This window comes from Aptenodytes forsteri, unplaced genomic scaffold, assembly GCF_000699145.1.
Source record: "Aptenodytes forsteri isolate BGI_AS27 unplaced genomic scaffold, ASM69914v1 Scaffold80, whole genome shotgun sequence".
Classification (NCBI taxonomy): domain Eukaryota; kingdom Metazoa; phylum Chordata; class Aves; order Sphenisciformes; family Spheniscidae; genus Aptenodytes; species Aptenodytes forsteri.
Window position 1 is genome coordinate 1,213,968 of NW_008795026.1, and position 6,058 is coordinate 1,220,025.

The window sequence follows — 6,058 nt, forward strand, 5'->3', positions numbered from 1 at the left end:
TTGTACTTTCTTCAGAAATGTCTTCCCCCGCCCCCTGCTTATGGCTGGGTGTCTTACAGGGTTATTACAGCCCCTCAAGAAGTCAGGGACCATGCACCCTTTCATCTGGGTTCAGATCACCTCAGACTCTCGTGCAAGACGGTACTAGTTGCTTGGCCTCGTGTTTATGAAGGGGATGATCCAGGTGTCAGTCTTCCTTTCACCGTTGCACAGTGCTTCAAGCAGCTGCCTTAAGAGAAGGGTTCAGTGCTTTCTTTTGGCTGCAGGTGTTTAATACCTGTTTCTGCAGAGTTAGGAGCGTTTACATGCAGCAGAACAGAGAGGGGGTGGAAAATCCTATTCCAGTTCCTGCTCTTGCTTGGTATGGTTGGTTGCTTGGCTAAGGGAGCGAGCAGCTAGGAGCGTGGAGAGTAGGAGTGCTGGCAGGGTTGCTTTTTCATGCAATGTCTTCTTGCAGCAAGGACTGAAACCAGAGATTGCCCTAAGCGGGTGGGAAAAGAGCCAGGTACCCTTTGACTTCCCCGGGCATTGGAGAAATTCAAACCCACATGCTGACAGTGTCTTACCGCGGCCGGAGGTGGGAATGGCACCTTAGTGTTTGGGGAGCACTAAACCCTGCCTGACCCAGACCAGTTAAGAGAGGCCTCACGCCCACTGGTGCTTCAGTCTCTCATCCCACTGAGAAGCGGAGAGGCAAGGTCTTGTCTCCTTCCATGTCATTTCTTCTCAGCCTACTCAGCTGTCCTCCAGCCCTTGGAGAGTGGTCTGGTACTGCCATCACAGGGATTTCTATCCCTGGGCTAGAAACCTCTCCAGAGGGTAGGGAAGCATCCTTCTCCAAGCTTTTGCTTGGAGCTGCTTTAAAGACAGGTCAGAAAACATGAACTCTAGCACTGTGCCAGATGTGGCTGACTGGAGATCTGCAATGATAGGTGACGTCCTGGGCTGGCAGAGCAGGCACCGTGCAGCTTCGAGGAGCCCTGGCAGCAGGCATGGCTTTCAGCCGTGATCTCTCCCTGCCGTGTGCCTGGGGCTGGCTCCCAGGAGTGACTCCTACAGGGCTCAATCTCTTATTTCTGCCGCTGCCACGTGGCTGCAGGGGAAGCCGAGCTGGAAATCGTTGCGTTGGCTGAGTCCCTTGCACGTCTGCAAGAGCTCTCTTTAAAACGTGACTGCAGACAATGCTGCACGGTGAAATCAAATGATGACCTGAGCGCTTTAGCCAAAATAATAACTAATAATAAATTCCTCTGAATCACAGAGTCTTAGATATGAAATAAACTGGATGCTCTTGAGAGGCTCTGATCTGATGCCCTAGAAAATTCCCAAAATTCCCAGTGGGGAGAAGCAAGGTTGGTGTTTCAATGGGAAGAACCTGAGCAGTGTAGCTGCAGGTTGCAATTTGCCTGCCTGCCCTTGCCCGTCTGTCCCTGATAACTAAATATGGGGCCCGATCCCCACCTTTCTTCAGCCCTGGCGTAAATAAGACCTGCCACTGCTGGCTCTGTCAGCCGCAGGTGCATAAGCCTCTTCTAAGAAGCTTTTAGCTGCGTTACAGCCTTGCATAAGCAGGTCTGATACTTGGCAAGGAAAGGCTTTAAAGAAAGGAATGCAGAAGAGGATGCTTGGAACCATCAATTGATTTGTGTGACTGGAAGCTGCTTTCTCTGCGCTAGCGGCTGATACCTTTTCCAGATTGGCAGGCAAACAGTAATTAGTGAACGTTTCTAAGTGATTTCCTTTAGTTTTAGCTAAACTTTTGCAGAAGCAGATGGACCGGGGGCATTGGAGAGGGAGGGGCAGACACAGGCGGGGAGGGTGGCGGTTTCACCATGCCCATAAATCACTGTGCTGCTGATTTTGTTTTGCTTTGCTGGGCTTGGCTGCATGAATTCATCCTGGTGGTGACAGCAGGTATGCGGTCACCGCTTTCGGTCGTCCTTTTCCTCCTCAGACTGCATCCTTGAGTTAAACCGGCCGTTCTACGGATCTGCCTTGTGCCTGAAAGGGGCTAGTGGAAAGAGGTGCCTGGAGCAGGGCGAACGCCCCAGGGGTGTTTCTTCCACCTGGGGCTGCTCCAAGTACCTGCAACGTGTAAGCTGTGGAGCTGTGCGCCTGTGGATCTCTGCTAGGAGGCTTTCTTGGCCTCGGTTTCCCCTGTGCTGGGGCAAGCGAGGGTCGTCATCTTTGGCAAAATCTCCAAGATGCACAGAGCTAATGTAATAAATTAAGCCTGGTTATTAATTTGAGTGAAACACGGACTAGACGAGCCAAGGTGCCTGTGTGCCAGGTGCTGTACAAGCCCAGCCAGCAGCCCGCGGGCAGGGAGAGGAGTACAGAAGGGCAGGCAGGGCTTTCCAAAGCGATCAGTGCTTCGGGGTGTCCCTGTTTTGGAGGATCCGAGTGGACCCTGAAATGACTTGGGTTTTGAGCTGCATCGAGGGACCTGCCTGCCTCCAAGCAGGTCTCAGACCCACTCGCTCCCAGCCGCTCCCGCTGCCTGCCGTTGCCTTTTGAGCAGCGGCTGGAAACTCGGGTCAACTCCTCTTTGTCCATCTCCCTGCTGCTCTCCATGCTTGAAAAAGGTAATTAAGCACCCCCACACTGCCAGCAAACATAGCAGTACTATTTCCTTTATGTAAGAACAGACGAAAGTTTGCAGCCATGAGTGGGAAACCATCACCAGGGAACTAATTAGCAAATTGTGTCTCAACTTCACTGCTTGGCCTTCAAAGGAGATTGTTAGCCCAGGACGCGGATAAACCCTGCATGTGGTTCGTAGTTAAAAACCTTGTTATTTAAAATACAAACAAGCCCTGGAACTAGCTGCGCTGTGTTAAATCCGTTCAAGTAGAGACCTGACCAATGCTAGCCACAAGCGAGGCGCTCCTGCCGTTGCAGAGGGCAAGGGATGAGGATGGTTTTGGAGGAGGTGCAATCTGGAGCCCAGCCAGATGGATACTGATGGTGGCTGCCCCGGCCCTGTCTGCAGCTGAGCTGCCCATCCCCTTCTTGGCTCGGATGCTGATGGTGGCTGCCCCGGCCCTGCCTGACGTCCCTGGGCAGCTGAGCTGCCCATCCCCTTCTTGGCTCACAGCCTGTGTCGCTGTGAGATGTAGCCAGCTGAACACCCGTGTTCTTGTCCTGACTCATATGTACATGATTTGCAAAAAGGTGCTTGCTCACCTGTGTTTCAAGCAAACGAATAAGCTGGGACGTGTCTGAGGACATACTTAATTAAAAATTAGGACGGTACGGATTTTACCTGCTGCTCCAGCAATGCAAAGCAGCGATTTGCCAGGCTTTACCGGTGTCTGTGCTGATTCCTGGCTGCTGGGAGCTGCACCCATCAGCTAGTACGTACCAAATAACCAGGTGCTGTGACTTGTGACCAACACTTGATCATGCAACGATCTTCAAACTCCTTCAAAGGGAACTGCAAAAAATAGCTCAGAAGAGACTGTCTAGTGCCACTCTGCTTAAATTCACCCTGGGAGGGCTCTGCCCTTTCCTTGCTGGTGCTTAGGCACTGAGGAGCTGATGCGAGCTGAGCAGGGTGCACCCTTCAGCGAGCAGCACCCGCTTCCCAGAAGAGGGTGCTGTCAGGCAGAAAATAGCAAGCACAAGGAAGGTATTTAGGCACCGAAACCGTATGTTTTATTTTTAACTCTTCTGGGTGTTTCAGTTGTGCTGCAGCCCTGGCCCTCCAGCACTGCGTTGCTCTAACACTGTTGTTAATGGCTGAAAATGCTGTTGCAGCCTGGATTTTAATGTAAGTGAGACAACAATCCTAAGAAAGTCTTAGAAACGAAGTTGATAGTAGTTCATCTTCAGGGGAGTGCATAGCTGGGGTGTAAGAGTGAAGTTTGGATCCCCCTGCCATGAGCTTATGGAGTTGGGGGGATCCATCTGATTAAATGCAATTATTTACAGCCTGGATGGCTGTAGCCTCCCGGGCAGCCTCCGTGATCAGCGGAGCCCGGGGCAGGATTTGTCTCAGTCTTAAGTGGGCATTGCAAACAGGCGTCACGAAACCGCTGGTTTTGCTCCGCTGACGGAAGGGGATGCCGGGGAGGGGAGCAGAGCCGACGCCTGAAGGCAGCGGCGTGAACCTTGCCTAGCCTGCGCGTTGCAAAAATCCCCCTGATAAAAAACAAAGCTGAAGGTGACAGGCTTGTCCTAACAAAGACAGATCCAACAGATGTACTTTGGAAATTCAGCTTAAACCTTTTTGATTCCTATCTTTGCTGTGACCTGTGATTCACCTTCTGCACCAGATAGGCAGAGTTTAGTATTTATAAGCGGGGGCTGCTGAACCTCAATCTAACTCTGCATCGCTTTGCCACACTCATTTCCATGTTCCTATCCGAGCTGATCATGTAACACTCCGCTTTCTGCTGTAATCTGCAGCTATCTCCCCTGCAAGGGGATGGGAGAACGTTGCTCATTCATTTTATAAAGCTACGAAAAATGAAAAGCACTGGCAAAGCCCATTGGTCCTAAGTAATGTCTCGGCTTGCATCGCCGGGACTCCAGCTCTGGGTTTAAACAGCATTTAGGGTCATCCTCACTTTTAGGAAGCGTGTGAAGAAGGGCAGTAGAAAAGAAAGGTTCATTTTCTCTTCTAATACAAGAAGTGGTGAATAATCAATAAAATTGGCAGGTGACAGTTTTAAAATAGGTACTTGGAGGAAAGATCACTGTGTATTTGTGCGGTTCTTCCTCTCCTTTCTATGCATCTTCTGGTGGCTCTTGGCTGGTTGTCCTGGTTTCGGCTGGGATAGAGTTAATTTTCTTGCTAGTAGCTGGTACAGTGCTGTGTTTTGGATTTAGGATGAGAACAATGTTGATAACACACCGATGTTTCAGTTGTTGCTGAGCAGTGCTTACACTGGTCAAGGACTTTTCAGCTTCCCATGCTCTACCGACTGAGCAGGCTGGAGGTGCACAAGAAGCTGGGAGGGGGCACGGCCAGGACAGCTGACCCCAACTGGCCAAAGGGACATTCCATACCATGGGACGTCGTGCTCAGTACATAACCTGGGGAAAGCTGGCCGGGGGGGCCGCTGCTCGGGGACTGGCTGGGCACCGGTCAGCGGGTGGTGAGCAATTGCATCGTGCATCACTTGCTCTGTATATTATTATTATTACTATTATTATTACTACTACTATGTTATTTAATTTCAATTACTAAACTGTTTTTATCTCAACCCACAAGTTTTCTCACTTTTACTCTTCCGATTCTCTCCCCCATCCCACCGGGTGGGGGGGAGTGAGCGAGCGGCTGCGTGGGGCTCAGTTGCCGGCTGAGGTTAAACCACGACACTGGTTTGTGAAGCCTGGGAGGTATAGGAAGCACCAGTTGTAATCAGTTGTTTTCCCAGCAGTCAACCCACACAGGCTAAATCCATCTATGCCAACCTTTAACTGAGACAGTGCTAAGAGCAGCATTTAAGCCAATTGATCTGTAATTGGGTTAAACGGGTGCTGCTTCAGACCAGGCCTCTACGTCTTCATTTATAAATTGATGAGAAATGCAGCTGCTTTGCAGGAAGAAAAGTGAGAAACCCTCAGCACCTATTCCCAAAAAGCCAAAGCAAAGAAAGCTTGTCAGGGACTTTCCTTTTTGGTTTTCATTTCGGGAACAGAGCAAAGCTCTGCTCTTTCTTCAAAGGCTTCACATTAGTGAAAGGAGTATTTATATGAGACGTGTTGTTACAGCAACTGAACAGGAGCATGAGAATAAGGATTCCTGATCCTCTCCCAGGTAAATAATTCCATATTTCTGAGCTTTGTTCTCCTCCGGTGTTAGGCAGCAATAGCAGTAGTGGCTGGAAAGTGCCTTTAGGGCTGGTTATACTGGTGGATATTTGCTACCCTCCCACTAACCCCAGCAGGTCCTGGCTGAGGTCCCACGCTGGTTCGCGCTCATCCAGCAGGCAATTCCCAATTGTACTGTTCTCAGGAGACGTAAAAATGAGCAGAGGTCTCATTCCTCCCTTTGCTAACTGTCCCCCCTCTGATCAAGAGCTCCTTGGTAATTTTCCAAATCCCGCAA